General features: G+C 35.9%; 1 pseudogene; it reads left to right on the top strand.

The window, feature by feature from the left end:
• The window catches only part of LOC127216534 (zinc finger protein 431-like), a 420,225-nt pseudogene that overhangs the window by 169,336 nt on the left and 232,048 nt on the right, over nucleotides 1-18,841 (top strand).

The raw sequence follows: 18,841 nt of genomic DNA, 5'->3' as shown, positions 1-18,841 counted from the left end.
CAACTTCTACATATTCTAAATACCTGTCAATATTTTCTTTCATGGTTATTAAAGTATCTCGGGAGTGATATCACTTTTTCCTAATAACATTAAATAAGGTATCATAATTTTGTACTTTCTCAGAAATATTGCCACATTTGAGTTTTTCTCAACAATCTCACCATCTTTTCCAGTATTTGTTGCTCATTGGAAGGGGGGAATTGACACAATTAATTCCTAACCCTCTATGTCTGCTGGTGGGGTCTAAATATAATGTTATGTTATTTCTTCTTTGTATACATCTTTTAACATTTTACTGCATTTAAAAGTTTTAGTATCCTCTGTCTTGACCCTTAGTAGCAGAAGTTGTATTTTAGGCATATCCACAGGAACTGATGTGTCCATGATTATTTGACATCTGCATTTTGACAAATTTCTGGTTTTAACTATTACAGTCCCCTATTTCAAGTGAGTTATTAGTTAAGGCAGTCCAATAGACTCCCCAAACAATACAGACTATTGCATTTGACCTTAGTTACTTCAAAGTGTCACAGATCTAGCAATTGGCACATATCTGTACTCTCAGAATGAAATTAAAGTGGTCCACAGTCCAATTCCAGAAAGAATGTCATATGAAGTGCACAGTCTTTGTTTACTCATTCATATTTTTTCTTATTCCATTTTCTTCAAAATATCCCATTATTGTCTTTCCAAACTGTGTTAAGTCTCCTTTGTCTCAGTTTCCTACATTCCTTTTTGAAATGGATTCCACCAACTTACAATTAATTTATCACAGCAGTAACCCAAATCTAAGTATGCATTCTTACTATTAGTTACTACCTCATTACTGTCATCAAGTAAATGCCATAGATGTCATAAGGGATATAGGATTTATTTAGCCTATGCTTTTAAAGAACACATGGCATCAAGTAAAGGAATACATGGTAGAGTTGTTCAGTGTGGTGTGGAAGAAATGTGTAGTTGTCACTATTAATATGTTGGATGACTAGGAAATAGAGATTGGCATCAGAAGTGAAACTGACATGCAAACCTCAAGGGTTCACCTATACACCTACATATACCTGCCAGATCAGCACAACCAGCTAGGTATAAATATTTCCAGCACATGAGACTATGTGTAAATCTTCTGACCCGAACTCTAACAGATGCAGAACAATGTAAAAGTAATCAATGTGATGATGGGAGATGTCATTCTGTAAATATGTTTCCCATACTGGTTAATGAATAAAGCACTGTTGGCCAATAGGAAAGCAAGATAGGCGGGACCAGAAGACAAGGAGGAGAGAGGAAGTAGTAAGGAGGAGTCAAGATGGAGAGTCTGGAGAGAGCAGAACCACCAGCTGCCTCTCCCCAGTAAGATAAGACCACGTGGAAATACATAGAAATGGGTTAATAATTAAGACAGAGCTAGCCAATAAGAAACTAGTACCTGGCCAACAGCATTATATCAAATACAGAGTCTTGGTGTGTTAATTGGGGCTGGTGCGGCGGCGGGACAAGACTGGCCAGGCTGGCGGAAGAACCTTACTCCTTATAATATGAAGAAAGTGGTTGCTTAATGAGAAGTGCATAATTTTCTTACTGATATTTTGTCATAATAAAAGTACCAAAAACTAAATGAATCAGTAGAAAGTGCTTTTTAAAAACACATTTTGTATTAGTTTGTACACTGTCTGGTTTTTATAAGGCTTTTTAATTTTCCTTAGTTTTGGTATATACACCCACAACCTCCTTCTGTTCTCCCATCGCCCTGTTCCTATTCTACCTTGCAATTGCAATTCCTTTTATTCCACCACACTCTTTCATTCATATTACATTTGCCGTGGGAGTTTGTCAGCTATAAATGAACTCAGACATATCTGAAAAGAGGAAATCTTTTTTATTATTTGATATATATTTAAAATACTTTACATATTGATCCCAATTCCCTCACCCTCCCCTCCTTCCGTGCCTCCCACTGACACCCCCCCATCCACTCCTAGGGAGGGTAAGGTCTTCCATAAGAGATCATCAAAATCTGTCAAGTCATTTGGAGTAGGGCCTAGGACCTCCTCCGTGTCTCTATGTTAAGGGAGTGTCCCTCCATGGGAAATGTGCTCCTGAAGTCTATTTCTGCACTAGAGATACATCCTAGTTCCACTGTCAGAGGTCCCATAGACTGCCCAGGCCTCCTTATTGAGAACCACTCTCAATAAGGTTCTGGGTGTGTTCTATTCTGGTTTCCCAGCTATCAGTCTGGGGATCCATGAGCTCCCCCTTGTTCAGGTCAGCTGTCTCTCTGGGTTTCTGTAGCCTGGTCTTGACCCCTTTTCTTATCACTCCTCCCTCTCTGCAACTGGATTCTGGGAATTTGGCTCAGTGTTTAGCTGTGGGTGTCTGCTTCTGCTTTCTTTAGCTACTAGACGAGGGCTCCAAAATGGCATATAATGTAGTCATCAATCTCATTACCAGGGAAGGGCATTTAAGGTAGCTTCTCCACTATTGCTTAGATTGTTAGTTGGGGTCATCCTTGTAGGTCTGGACATTTCCCTAGTGGCAGATTTCTCTATAAACCTATAATGGCTCCCTCTATTATGGTATCTCTTTTCTTGCTCTCTTCTATTCTTTCCCCCAACTCAATCTTCCTGCTCCCTCATGCTCTCCTCTCTCCTCATCTTCTGCCATTTTTTCCCTCCTAACTCCCTCTTCCCCCTCACTGCTCCCAATTTGCCCAGGAGATCTTGTCCCTTTCCCCTTCTGTGGGGGGCCATGTATGTCTCTCCTATGGCCCTCCTTGTTTCCTAGCTTTTCTGACAGTGTGGATTGTAGGCCCGTGGTCCTTTGCTCTATGTTTAAAATCCATATATGAGTGAGTATATACCATGTTCCTCTTATTTTGTGACTGGGTTACCTCACTCAAGATAGTTTCTTATAGTTCCATCCATTTTCCTGTGAATTTCAAGATTCCATTGTTTTTTCCCTTCTGAGTAGTATTACATTGTGTAAATGTGCCACATCTTCTTTGTCCATTCTTCAGTTGAGGGGCATCTAGGTTGCTTTCAGGTTCTGGCTATTACAAATAATACTATTATTAACATAGTTGAACAGATGTGAAAAGAGGAAATCTTAATTGAGACTATTCCTCTAAAATTTGGCCTATAACTGAGTCTGTGGGGTGGGGTGGGGGTGCCACTTCTAAGCAGAAGGTCTTGGATGGTATATGAAACAGGCTCAGCAAGCCACGAGGGACAAAGCAGTAAGTAGTGTTTCTTCACATCTTCTGCGTTGGTTCTTACCTACACATTTATGGTGTGAGATCTTACCTTTTCTTTCTTTTCATACTGGACTATAACTGTAAGCTAAAATAAACTCTCAAGCTACAAAGTTGCTTTTTAGGCATTGTGTTTCATCACAGCAATAAAATGTAATCAATACATATGTGTTCTACTATCCCTACAGTTGGACATGCACTAACCTATGAGTATAATGACAAGTTCCTTGGAGTAGCATTGTAACCCCTTTGGAGGTTAAATGACTATGGTGGATAAATAAGAACCTGGGAAAACAAATAGGCTGATGGATGTTTATTTGGGGAGAAATGATTTACACCAGAAACAGATGACTGCCAGCAGGTTCCCATCCCAAGGATGCCTCCAGATGCTCTCTGTCTCCAACCAGGAAGCAAGTACAGTGCTGGGGTCCAGGACCCCAGACCTAGTTCCCCCCAGGTCATGCCCACATCTGCCTCCATGTCCCAATGGTTGTGGTCAGTGCAACAGGTGTGGGCAGGGTGGATATATTACTACAATTCCCCTTTTAGAGGAATATATTACTACAATTCCCCTTTTAAAGAAAAGATTTAGGCTTGATATAAAACTACATACAAAGACAGTAAATATAAAGTATGCTCTAAGAAAAGGAAAATTAAGAACATACAAACTGAAAACCTACATATCTAGTCCTAGGGTGAAGGCATAACAGAGATTATTATAGAGTTATCCTAACCTGGAAACTTTAAGTCTAGTACCTAATATTTCTATCTAGGAAGAGAGAAGAATATTTGTGAAAGTCAAATCTTTAACCTCATCAAACAAAGACCTGAGAAGGAAGATAACAATACTAGGGTAGGCAGGAAGGGCAGGCCAGCAGCTTCCAAACTGTGCAGTGAAGACAGGAACAGCAGACTACTTGAACAGCCACCTCAAGTCTGACAGCAACATTGGTGCAACCAGTTTTGGCTAAGGCCTAGAGTAACTGACAGACCACTACAGAAGCAGGGAGGTAGAAAGGCTATCTTATCCTGACTTGGCAAGGTTAAGCAATCTTCTATGTTTGTCTCCTGCAAGCACATTAGGACAGTGTGTTCAAGGTCAGTGGTCGAGGTGGGGGCAGTTCTTTTCCCAAGAGGCCATTAGCCGAGGAGAGGATGGACTCCAGAAGGAGTGAAATTAGTGCCCAACATATTCTCATCTTAGTGCAGTCAGGAGAAATAGTGTCTCATGTCAATGGAGTACTAAATGCAGAACATTTAAATGCCATATTCTGCAGGTCTATGAAGTATAAGAAATGTGGGTGAATTAATCTAGCTATATGAATGGTTGAAACTTTCCTAAGTAATAGCAGGGACAATTATTTTAGCAATATACATACATACATACATACATATGTATATGTAAATCTTTAAAACAGAGGTAAAGTTGAAATTTCTTGACCAGAAGTAGAACTGTATAGTGTAGCATGATAAAAATATCCTAAAGTATATAGATATACAAAATGTCATTTACATATATAAAGGTATACATACATAGGATATGATAAAGATATTGTGCATAAAACATCATAAACAGAAAGATTTTATACAATATGACAAAATATAATATACAAATCATCCAAGAAAAGAATACACATTTAATTTTAAGTAAGTTACAACATATAAGAGTCTATAACAATGTAAGTTGTATATAACTAATAATTACTCAGATAATTTACAAAAGTTAATCTACCTATATCCCATCTAAACCATACCTTTCCCAACCACCTATCTAAAAGAGATACCTGAGTCAGAGCATCACCTTCCATAATCAACCCTAAGTAACTAAAACTAACTCTATGCAGATGAGTGTTATCCCTAAAAGCCAAGAGTAGGGAAAGGGGGTATCATTATCTTAAGATTACTTCCTGCTGAAATGGAATAACCATGACTCCATGGAATCCTGTAAGAAGAAAATTTTAAGCAACAAAATTTCAGGAGACTAGCTGTAACATTTGTAGCTAGTCTCTGCATGGCAGGAAATACTTTACTGAAATTCTGGCCAGGGTGTAATGCATGGCAGGAAATGCTTGACTGAAACTCTGGTCAGGGTGTAATAAGAAGGTGCACCATTTCAGCTAGCTAGTCAGGAATTGTCTTCAGCATTACAGTTCCAAACCGGTTTCAGAGTGATGTTTGTAGTCCAGTTGCATCAGATTGATTCAAGTGAAAATGGCGAAGTGAGGCCCCGTCTTTTTTCCGGAGAGTTCAAAGATTGCTGTTAGGAATTGTTATTGTTCCTTGTGGAAAATTTAAACATCAATATCAACATAAAAATTTTAACCTTTATAGGTATTCAAATTAGGAAAGGCAACATTAATCATGAAAATGAGTATGAGAAAACCAAATGTAGGCAAACTACAATCCCCAGATTTTGTTTTCTTCTGTCTTACACCAATTGGCTTCTTGATATAAGGCAGAAACTGTGAATTTAATTTTACTGACATGCTTGAATTTAGAGAATGAAAGCCAAATCCAACTCCAAAGCCAGCATTGGTTTACATGAACTTGGACTAAAGGAGTCCTAGGAAGTAAAGAGAAATAGATTCCTGTATAGAAATAGTTCACTAGAATTAAATATTGGTACCATATATCAGATTCCTCTTCATTAGATGGTTCTTTCTGGAGAGCTATCTTCTCTTCTGTAGGTATCTATACATTCAGTTTCTTTTGAATGTTTGAAGATGGGTGTTTTATGTTTTCCTGTAAAGACAATAACAGAACACTTCCCCTATCTTTGAGAGGAACTACTTTGGCTGATGACTTGCTATTTTTCCTCATTGAGAGGTTTCTCTTGTTCAACTCAGATCTTGATTAACTTAGATGGTATCCACAGTTTTTCTTTTGCTGTAGATACAAGGGCAAAACTCCTACCCCAACATAGCACATATCCTGGTTTCCACCCTGAAGTTAATGCATCCTTGAAGACACCGCTGGTTTAGTTTAGACGTTTTTCTATTGTCCAATGTCTTTTTGTAGCTGTTTTTCCTTTCTCATTAGCATCAAGAAAGTTTAATGTTAATATAGCATTATATAATCTGTGTTTGGGTGTCTTGGTCCCCCCTGCCTATTTATAGAGCATTTCTTTTAAAATTCAATCAGATCTCTCAACTACTGCTTGTTCTGTAGGATTGTGTGGTATACCAGTTATGCGCTTGGGCATGGTCAGTGCAACAGGTGGGGGCAGGGTGGATATCTCACTACAAATGATCCTTTAACATGGGTCACTAAGACCATCAGAAAACACATTTCAGATGGTCTTAGGAGATGTGATACCAGTCCTCTATCTGTCTCTAGGCATGGCTGCCTGCATGCAGATATGCCCACATATGAGTACCTCAAATGATCACACCAACTAAATCATGTATACCCTGAATAAATACAGGTTTGTGTGATGGGGCTTGTACCATAATGTACTTATGCAGACCAGTCACTCATGTGTAAAGAGCAGCTACTGTGTTGAAAGTAGAAGTATTGAGAATAAAACACTTCATAAATTATAACTACTGGTTAAATATAAAATCATGTCCTGTAAAATCAGAAACTACTGCAAAAAAAAAAAAAAAAAATTGGTACCATGGGAACTTAACCTGGTTGAGTGAATAGTAAGAGGTATGTAAAAAAAACAATGATAGATAGAATGGTAAATCATAGGAAACTTTAATGAACTATATTGACTGAAGTATGTGATGTTTCATCTCTGATATTATTAAAGCCATTGCTATATATTATTTTCACTAGAATACAATACCATGACAATGGATCACATAGAGGATAGAGGATAAAAGTTAAGAAAATACAGTGAAGTTTTTTTTTCAGTATGGATTTGCTTCAGTTATTACAACAGGAATTGAGAAACTGCAATGTTTTATTTGTTATGAAGTTCTATCAGCTGAGTCTATGATGCTGAGCAAACTATAACACCATTCTGACAGCAAGCACCTGAGCTTTGCTGACAAGGACGCTAACTATCTTAAAAGCAAAGCTGATGGACTCAGGAAAGCCAGACTTAATAGTGGTGGCTAATGCCAATCATAAACAAAATGTAGCAGCCGTTGAAGCTTCACATTTGATGGTACTTAGAATCAGCAGAGTTATGTTACCTCAAACTAATTGCTGCGAATGTACTGTTGCCAGTGGCCAAATACATTATTTGAGTTATGATTAGAGATAGATTTGATACACAATTGAGGGTAGTTTCATCATCTAACAACACAATGAACAGAAGAATAAATGACAGGTTTGACGATATTCTTGGTCAGGAAATCAAAGAAAATAAAATCTGTAAAGGTCAGGTAACATATAAAGGCAGACCTATCAAAATTATACCTAACTTCTCCATGGAAACTCTCAAGGCCAGAAGATCCTGGATAAATGTTCTACAAGTACTAAGAGTCCACGGATTACAGCCCAGGTTACTACACCCAGAAAAACGCTCAGTCATTATAGTTGGAGAAAACAAGATAGTCAATGACAAAGCCAGATTTTCACAATACATATCCACTTCCAACATTTACTACCCAGACGGATAAATCTATAGAAGTTGCAACTTGTTTACAGCTACTTGTATTTTAATTATGACTGTTTTAAGATGAGTTTCTTTTCTGCAAACTTCTTGAAGCAACTGTGGCACATAATGTATTTCACACAGTTTGCTCACTTTGAAAGAGCATAAGCTCTCTTGGGGAAAGGTCTGCTGTGTTTGCACAGATGGCACTCCAGCTATGCTAGAATGTCAATTTGGACTTCAATGTTTGGGATTGAATGAGTCATCAAAAGTCATCAGAACTCACTGTATGGGGCATTTGTAAGTATTAGCAAAGAAGATGCTGCCACAAGAGTTACAAAAAGTAATAAAACACATTTCAGGTTTAAGTCTGTGGGATAAAGATCTATACAAAAAATAACTAGTGTCACCCAATGATATTCAAACTAGTGCATTGACACAATTTTCTATATGTACAAATAATTTGTGAGAGTTTATTGATATGGAAGATTTATCTGTCATATAGTAATGATTTTCTATAAATCATCAAACATTATTTTTTGATTAAAAAAATTCAACTTATCTATAGTATAAAAAGATACAAAATGCACATTTATTTAAGTAAAACTAATTGATTGCAGGCAATTCAAAAACAGCAATTACTTGGTTACTACTGAGGACTCCTTTTTGACAACCTTGCAAATTCCTTCAAAGTTAGTAGATTATCTGATATCTAGGTTGAAACTGAATTTGACTCACCAGTATTCTAAGAATATGTTACAACTTGCTAAGGTTATTCAAGTGTATTTCTTTCTATAAAATCTTATTGTCCAAGCTGTATTATAAGACTCACAAATACTTACTACACTGGCAATTTAGCCATTAATGACTAGCTATTTTTTATATTACTGATTCTTTTTATTAGCCCTGTTATTCATGGAAAAAACTAACATGCATGATGCAAACCCCATGTCCAATGGAGATTTTCCTCTTCAAATCCACAAGAAATGAATGAAGACTTTAATATATTTATTGTGAATTGAGCCAAAGGAGGTATTGATTTGAGGTTAAAAATAATCTGAAATAAACACTTCAAAGTCTGAAATATTAGCACTATAATCATGTTTATATAGAATATAATCATGTCATAGAGAAACCAGTATCTTGTTCCATAAAAATACACACAGTAGTAGAAGACCAGTTTGGCTGCCTGTGGACCTTCTCCTGTCTCCCTCAAATCCAATTTTTAGGGTCACTCATAGTTCTATAACAGAACACCATCTGCAGCCAACCTCCCCCCTACCAATTCCTCTTGTGGATCCCACAGATCATACGCCCTTGGCTTTTCCTAACTTGCTCTTTGGTGTATTTCAACCCCTAAATTGGGCTGACATTCCCTGCACCATCGCAGGGCACACTTATCAAATGATCAGATAGGCTGCCTGAAGACCTTATCCATTATCTTTTCCCCCAGATCCAATACTCATGATCACATCTAGAACTACAACAGACCATCTCCCAGTGGCTTCCCTTCTCTTCCCTTCCCTTCCCTTCCCTTCCCTTCCCTTCCCTTTCCCAAACCTCTAATACCAGCAAGCATTAGCCATGAACACACCAAGAGAGAAAACCAAGAAAACAGATAACACACAACCAACACAATTTCTGGAAATCCAGATGGGACACAGAAACCAAGGAACAAGCCACCCATGCAATTAAGAAAATCCCAGAAACTATCACATAGAACTATAATCACTACAAATTGAGATGCCTAGACACCAGACTAAGAACACAATCAGCAACATCAGGGCAATATGTCTCCACTAGCCCAGCTATTCTACCAAGTAGTCCTTGAACATTCTAACATAGCTGAAGCACAAGAAAAGGCCTCTAAGCCCAACTTTATGACGATAAATGATGTTCTTTAAAACAACAACAACAACAAAAACCTCTTAAAGAAATCAAGGAAAACATAAACACTTGTAAGAAATGAATAAATTCCTCAAAGAAATCCAGAAAATACACACACATCAAAAAACAAAAACAAACAAACAAATGGAGGAAATGAATGAATCCTTTAAAGAAAGCCAAGAAAAATCAAACAAGCATTTGAAGGAAATGAATAAAAGTATGCAAGACATGAAAATGGAAATAGAATCATTTAAGAAAACAAAAACTGAGAGAATTCCAGAAATGAAATTTTCGAAATATGAACAGGGACTGCAAAAGCAAGCTTCATCAACAGAATATAAGAGATGGAAGAGAGGATCTCAGGCTTTGGAGATACATTAGAATAATTGCATAGAGTTGTCAAAGAAAATATTAAATCTAAAAAATTACTGACACAAAAAAATCCAGGAAATCTGGGACACCATGAAAAGACCAAATCTAAGAATAATAGGAATAAAGGAAGAAGCAGAATTATCACTCAAAGACCCAGAAAATAATAGAAGAGAATTATTTTAGCCTAAGAAAGTGATTCCTCTAACGGTGCAAAGAGCATAATGAACACAAAGAGATTGGACCAGAAAAGAAAGTTCCCCTAGACACATAATAACCAAACACTAAAATACGTATCAAAGAAATAATATTAAAGCCTAAAAGGAAAAAAGAGCAAATATCATATAAAAGAAGATCTATTAGAATTGTGTGCACCTGACTTACCAATGGAGTCTCTAAAAGCGAGAAGAGCTTGGACAGATGTGTTGCAGACTCCAAGAGAACACAGATGTGCACCAAGAATACTATTGAAAGTAAATCTTTCAATTACAATAAAAGAAGAAATTAAGATATCCCACAATAAAATCAAATTAAAATCACAAATTCAGCCTTATAGAAGTTTGTAAAAATAAAATCTAGAACCAAGGATCTTAACTACACACATAAAAACCCAGGAAATAATCTCAAACCAGAAAAATAAAAAAATGACAAGCACATACATATATGCACATAGATGAATACAGACAGACAGACACAGACACACACACACACACACACACCACCACCACCACCACCACCAAAGTAAAACATCTCAATTCAACAATAAAAAGACACAGAGAAACAAAATGGATGAAAAAACAGTAACCATTCTTTTGCATTCAAGTAACACATCTCAACATTAACCACAGATGTTTCCTGAGGTAAAGGGTTGGAAAAGGATATTCTAAAAAAGGACTCAAAAATCAAACTGGTGTAGCTATTTTAATATCTAACATAATATAACTAACTCCATAATGAATCAAAAGAGATGGGAAAGACACTACTCACCTAAGAACCCGCCCCCCCCAATGATATTTCAATGCTTAACATCTGTGCTGCAAACACAATGGTACCCACTTTTAGAAAAGAATACTAATACAGCTTAAATCAGATATTGATCCTCACACACTGACAGTGGGAGTATTCGATATCCCACACTGGCCAATAGACATTCAGACAAAAACTAAACAGAAATGCTGGAGCTAACTAAGGGTGTAAACCAAATGAACCTAGCAGGTATTTCAGAACATTCTATTGAAACAAAAATCTATATACCTTCTTCTCAGTACCTTTTCCAAAACTGAGCACATATTTAAACACAAAGTGAGTCTTAACACATACAAAATAATTGAAATAACTTCCTGCATCCTATTAACTACCATAGATTAAAGCTTGATATCAACAACAACTCATGAATACTGAACAACTTTCTATTGAATGAAAAAAAATGGGTCAATACAGAAATGAGGAAAGAAATTAAAGACTTTCTGGAATACTCTGGAATACAATAAAAATAAACACACAACACACCAAAACTTATAGGACAAAATGGAAATAGTGGTAATATCAATGTTCATAGCACTAACTGCCTACATAAAAAATTGGAGAGATCTCATAATATAACAACACACCTTAGAGCTCTAGAACAAAAAGAATTGGGCACACACAATAGAAATAGACAAGGCTGGGTGCTGGTGGTGCACTCCTTTAACCCCAGCACTTGGGAGGCAGAGGCAGGTGGATCTCTGTGAGTTTGAGGCCAGCCTGGTCTTCAGAGTGAGTTCCAGGACATGCTCCAAAGCAATACAGAGAAACTCTGTCTCGAAAAACAGAAAATAAACAAAAACAACAAATAATAAAGAAGAAGAAAAAATAGGCAACAAGACATAATCAAACTTATGCCTAAAATCAATAAAAAATAAACAAAGAGAAAAATATAAAAATACAAAGAATAAATAAATTAGTTGTTTCTTTGAGAAATTTAACAAGATAACCAAACTCTTATCCAAATTAGTAAGAAGACAAAGAGAATATCCAAATTAACAAAGTCACAAACAAAAAGGGCGTGTAACAACAGACACAGAGAAAATACAGAGAAATGGAAGGACATACTTTCAAAACCTATACACCACCAAATTAGAAAATATAAAAGAAATGGATAATTTTCTCAATAGGTACCACTTACTAACATTAAATCAAGATTAGATTTAACCTATAACATAGTGAAATATACATCATTAAAAGTATGTAAATCAATAAAAAGCCTGGGGAAGACAGTGTTAGCACAGAATACAATTCAATTCTCTCTTAAATTATTCCAAAAAAGTAGGAATAGAAAAAACATTGCAAAATTTGTTTTATGAAGTCATGGTCACCCTGATACCCAAACTACATAAAGATTCAACAAAGAGTGAGCATACATACCAGTTTGTCTTTTGAACATAGATGAAAAATTACACTATAACATACTTGCAAACTGAATCCTAGAACATATTAAAAAGATCATCCATGATGACTACATAGACTTTTTCCCAAAGATGCAGAGGTTTATTATACAAACAAACAAACAAACAAACAAAAAACAGTAACAAAATCCACCATATATCAAACTGAAAAAAAATAAAACATGATCATCTTATTAGATGCAGACAAGGGCATTGACATAATCCAACACTATTTCATAGAGCCAAAATCAAATTAAATGGAGAGAAATTCAAATCAATTCTACTAAAATCAGAACAAGATAAAGTTATTAATTCTCTCTGTATACATATAATATAGTACTTGAAGTTTTGCTAGAGAAATAAGACAACTGAAGGAGATCAAGGGGATAGAAATTGGAAAAGAATTCGTCAAAATATCCTCATATGAAAATGTTATCCTCAAATGAAAAGTATATATGTTACCTGGAAAACTACCAGGGAATTCCTATAGACCATATACACTTTTTTCCAGTGTCTGGATACAAGACTAACTCAGAATAATAATTGACCCACCTACATACAAATGATAAACTGACTGAGACAGAAATAAGGTAAACAACACCCTTCACAATAGCCTCAAATAATGTCAAATATCTGAAATAACTCTAACAAGCAAGTGTAAGACTTGTATAGCAAAAATTTCAAGTTTTTGAGTAAAGAAACTGAAAATATCACAAGATGGAAAGATCTCCTATGCTCATGCATTAGTAGAATTAGCATAGTAAAAATTACCATCCTACCAATAACAATCTACATATTCAATGAAATCCTAATCAAAATTTCAACAAAGTTCTCCACAGATAGCAAAGGAGAATTTTCTGCTTCACATGATAACACAAAATCCCTAGGATGGCTAAAACAATCCTGTAGAATAAAAGTACTGTTGGAGGCATCATCATCCCTCATTTCAAATTGTGCTACAGAGCTATAGTAATAAAAACTGAATAGTATTGGCATAAAAACAGAATGTTCATCAATTGATGACTCAGAATCACACAGCATGCACACCTGACTTTTGATAAAAAGAAGCAGGAAATACACACTAGAAAAAAGAATTTTCAACATATGGTGCAGGTCACACTGGATATATCTGCATTTAGAAGAATGCAAATAGGTTCATACTATCTCCCTGTATAAAACTCAAGTCCAAATGGATCAAATACCTCCATATAACCTAGATACTCTGAACCTGATACAGGAGGAAGTAGGGAATAGCTTTCAGAGCATTGGTACAGTAGACAATTATCTGAACAAAATACCAATAGTGTGAGCACTAAAATTAACACTTAATAAATTGGACCTCAAGTAACTGAAAAGCTTCTGTAAGAAAAAGGATGCTGTCAATCAGACAAAAAAAAAAGCCTTTAGAAAAAAAATATATCCCAAATATATTTTAATAATTTAAACATTTACAATTATAATTCATAATATAATTAGTTGTAATATATAAATTATATATTAAAATATAAAATTTGCCAGTAATTTTAATAATATATTTAAAAGAATAAATATATATAAAAAACTAAATCATTAAATTAAAATGGGTATAGATAGATGGTAACAGAGAATTCTCCATATGCAGATATTTATAACATCTGCAACTGGTAAAGAAATTAACATCAAATTAAAATTTTTTTAAAATAATGAGGGGCAAGAGGGATATAAGGATGAATGTGGTCAGAGTACATGATATATTTGAGTGAAGCTGTCATTATAAAACTCATCACTTTATATGTTAATACTGATAAAAATTTTAAAAATAAATAAAAACATATTGATATTTTTAAATGAAAAAAAAAAGAATAGCAAAAGTCTGAAAATCACTTAAAAAATGTTCAGCATCCTTACCCAAGTGGATTATGGAAACACACAGAATGGGCTAAGCCCTCCCCATCAATCACTAATTAAGAAGATGTCTTACCAAGGGACCTTATAATGGCATTTTCAGATAACTCTAGTTTGTGTGTTAAGCTGAGTAAGACTAGACAGCCCATCGACCAATGTCATATTTGACTTGAGACCCAGTCCATGAGAGAAAGCAGATGCCTGAAACATCTTAGGTGGTCAGGATCCTGAAACCAGATTGCCCAGAGACCTAGGTAGAACCAAACACAACTGGTCAAAAAATTCATGAAATTATTCCTAATGATACTCTGGTATAGTCATAGATTGGGTGCTTGGCCAGGGGACATCAGAGAGGCTTCCTCTGGCAGCAGATGGGAGCAGAAGCAAAGACATACAGCCAGCCATTTTGCTGAGAGTTTGAATTAGAAGACTCCATTCAGAGCTCCCTAGGAGCTCAGAAAATCTTGTGGAAGAGGGGATAGAAAGATTGTAGAAGTGAGAGGGAATGAGGGACAACAGGAGAATATTACCCACTGAATCACCCAAGTAGGATTCGTATGGGCTCACAGAGACTGAAGTGGCAAGCAGGGGGCCTGCATGTGCATTCACAAGGTCCTTTGTGCATATACTGAAGCTGTTAGCTTGGTGTGTTTTTGGGATGAACTGTGGGAACAGGTGGGTCTCTTACTCTTTGGCCTGTTCTTGGGATTCTTTTCCTCCTTTTGGGTTGCCTTGTCCAGGTTCATTGTGAGGGCTTTTGTCTTTTCTCATTGTATTTTGTTGTGGCATCTTTTAGGTGTCATTTAGAGGCCTGATATTTTGTGATAGAAAATGGCAGTTGAGTGGAACTGGGGGGGGGGGGGCGTGCCAGGAGAGCTAGGAGGAGTGGAGGGCGGGAAACTGTGGTAGGGATGTATTGCCTGGAAGGAGAATCAACTTGGAAAAAATATTAAGTATATATAAGTATATATATATTGTGTTTTTAAGTTACCTTTGAAATTTTCTACAGTTAATATGAAAAACAAATTTGTGATTCTAAATCTATTAAAATATATTTGCTTATACCACTTTCATCATGGGTATGATGGTAATTATGCTATAATTACTAGTTAGTGAGATAGTTATGTGCATGTAATTATGTTAAAATTTTAGCTAAAGTTGTTTGCTCTCAATATGGAAGGATATTTCTAGGTAGTTAGATACATTCTTTATGTCTATGCTGTATATTTATATAGTTCTCTGCATGAATATTACTATACAGATACTTTTTATATATAAATATATATTTCATGTAAACTATGTAGTCAATATAAAGCATTTTATAACTTAAAGAAACTTACCATTTAATCCTTCTTTGCTGAATTTGTCATAGATGTCCCGCTTTTTTGCATCTGACAACTCCTCATATGCCTCAGCTACTTGTTTGAATTTCCGCTTTGCTTCTTCTTTATTTTCAGGATTTTTTCCTGAATGCCATTTAAGTGTCTTTTTAATGTTCTCAGGTGAGGCATGTCTCTGCACGCCCAGAACTTCATAGTAATCCCCCATGTTTTAAGAGATTGTTGGAACATGGCGGCCTGCGAAGGGGGTGGGGGAGGGAGTAGGGAGGCAGGGCTCCTTGCAGCTCTGGCACAGCTGCACTGGTGGCAGCGGTGGCCGCGTCCCTACCTATTGTTTGTGTGTGTGTGTGTGTGTCAAATTTTTAGTGTTTTAAAAAGTTCAGAGTGCAATTTTTGGAGCATATTAATGCCTGTGTTATTTGAAGAGAATACCATATACACAATATTTCAAATTTTATTCATTATTCACAAGAAATGAAGGTTAAAGATTTTCTTCTTCTTCAACAAGATCCTATAAATCTAGGAGGTCTTTTAATTAGAAACTATAGATGAGTATTGGGTGAAAACAGCAGAAAATTAACCAGAAAGAAAGTTTGGGTATCTTAAGGTAAATATTGAAAGGTGGGAAATGAAGCAGTTACAATTAGTTTATGGTACAGTTGCTTGAAACAAGAAGAAAGTAGAGAATAGATCTGTAGTGAGATATTCACCCTGCCCATACTTGTTGCACTGACCACTGGGGCGTGGTCAGGGGGATAGGTGTGGGCATGATCTGTGGGGACTAGGTCTTCCCGGACCAGCTTGCTGTTTTACTTCTTTGTTCAGGACAGAGAGCAACCTTGGGACAGGTACCTTCAGCAGTCATCTCTGGTGTAAGAGATTTCTTCCCGAATAAACATCCATCAGCCTATTGTTTTCCAGATTCTTATTTCCCATGCACTATAGTCCACTGAAGTTCTCATTAAGAATTATATGTTATTGAATACAAATTCCATATTTGTATATTGTGAGGTCAGATATATGATGACAACATTTTAAAATAATATTTATTTTTCACAAATTCATACAGATACACAGTGTTTTTGTTCATTTAAATTCCTCCAGATCACTATAATATGCCCTTCTTACTCCTTCACATTTTCCTTGAATTTTATTTTTTATTTTTGGGGGGATTTTCAACAGGGTTTCTCTGTTTTGCTTTGGAGCCTGTCCTGGAACCAGCTCTGTAGATCAGGCTGGCCTTGAACCCCCAGAGATTTGCCTGCCTCTGCCTCTCGAGTGCTGGAATTAAAGGCATGCTCCACCAACACCCGGCTTACATTCTCCTTTTATTAAAGCCTTTTGAAACTGATGAGTGCTAGTCACTTGCATCTGGAAATGGAGCATCCAGTGAAACATGGACAGCTATCAGCAAGCACATCATAGAAGAAAAATAACTACCTTTCCTCTGGCAGCCATCAAATGTCAATACTTCCTCATATCTAGGAGGGGCCTACTGTCTCCCTTTCTTGTTCATCTCGGGATGTTGTTTGGCTTAATTTTTTGGTAGGTCTTATTCAGGTAGTTACAATTTTTTTGAGGTCATAAATATAACAACTATGTTGTGTCCAGAAGATAGCTTTTCACAGGAATCCATCCCATTCCCAGCTCTTCAATTTTGCCATCCTCTATTTTGCAATGCTAATATGAATATCAAAGCTGATGTCCCATTTGAGCTGAGTAAAACAGTCATTATTCTCAACACTTCAAGCAATAAGGCTTTACTTAAGCACATGTAAACTTCCCTGACCACAAATGAGAGAGGGACTAATCTAGATACATAAGCATAAATATTTAGAATGAAGTTTGATGGAATGATCATTTAGCAAGACAAACAGTAGTTTGTTCCCTCATGGTCTGTGGTTTCTACAGCTGTGGGCTTTTTGTAACATTTACAGTACTTATTTTCTTTATGTCTACAACTTAAGGAAATACAAACCCTTTTGACATCCCAGGGAACTCTGGAGTGTTGTGCATGATTCAGACATAGACATATAGGACAAAATTAGCTCACTTGAGTATCACATATGTAGAAAATCACAAATTTGATGGTGTTTGCATATATAGCTGTAGCAATTATAGACAATTCCTTATAAAATAAATAAGGAAAGAGCATATGTCAGATAATCTTGAAATATGAAATGAGGTGCTAATAGAACAATAAAATACAATGCTGCATCATTGTAACATTGGGTTTCAAATATAGTGGAATGTTATTCACTGAACCACAGTAGGAAAAATAGTAAAAATCAATTACTTTTCTAGAAGGAAAGTGAAGCTCTTATTTGAAGAGGTTAGAGATAGAAAAGCCAGGTATTAACAGGCTGAATCCTACCATTAATCCTGTTTTAATTTATGTCCCATTGTGTTATTGCTTAATTCTCCTAGCATTCAATGGAATATTTATGTTGACATTTATAGCTATAGAGCACAATTTCAATTAAATGCTCATTTATGTAACTGCTTTATTTGTGATTGCCTTTTAAAAACTTCCTCAATTTTAATATCCATGGTAGGTTTTCAGGTAATGTATACCATCACTCTTCACATCTTTGCTATCTATATTCCAATATGTACTTGTAATGTGATTAAATGTTATAAAGGTACTTCTGATATGATTAAATTCACTGTAATATGTTTTAAAACATAGACTCATTCACAGTTCTATTCTTCTCTTTAGAAGTTGCTCCAAATTTTGAAAACACATCTCTGTGCCTGATACTGTCCTCTCAAAGCCTCTTAGTGTCTCCTCACCCTAAGGCATATCAAATTTTTCTACTTCTACCAAAATATTCTCCATGGACATCCTTTTTATGAGCTTACTCGTACATAAAATTATTAAGGGCATTTCTGTTTTTAAATCTATTTGGTTATTCGATACACAAATCACTAGTCATTGCCTTCTTTACCTTGATATGAGACATTTCAAAGGCATTTATTTTTATATAAAACAGTTTTTCATATAGTAGTATATCTGGACTCAGGAACAGCATCATACTTTTGAAATAAAATTGTATTTATAAGAGCCACTCATTAGCAGAGTACTCTAGGGAGCCCAGGAAGATTTGGTAAAGAAAGTAAATGAATATTTGTTTAAACTCCA

Source organism: Phodopus roborovskii, unplaced genomic scaffold (genome assembly GCF_943737965.1).
Source record: "Phodopus roborovskii unplaced genomic scaffold, PHOROB, whole genome shotgun sequence".
NCBI lineage: Eukaryota > Metazoa > Chordata > Mammalia > Rodentia > Cricetidae > Phodopus > Phodopus roborovskii.
This window is presented reverse-complemented; position numbering and strand designations above follow the sequence as displayed.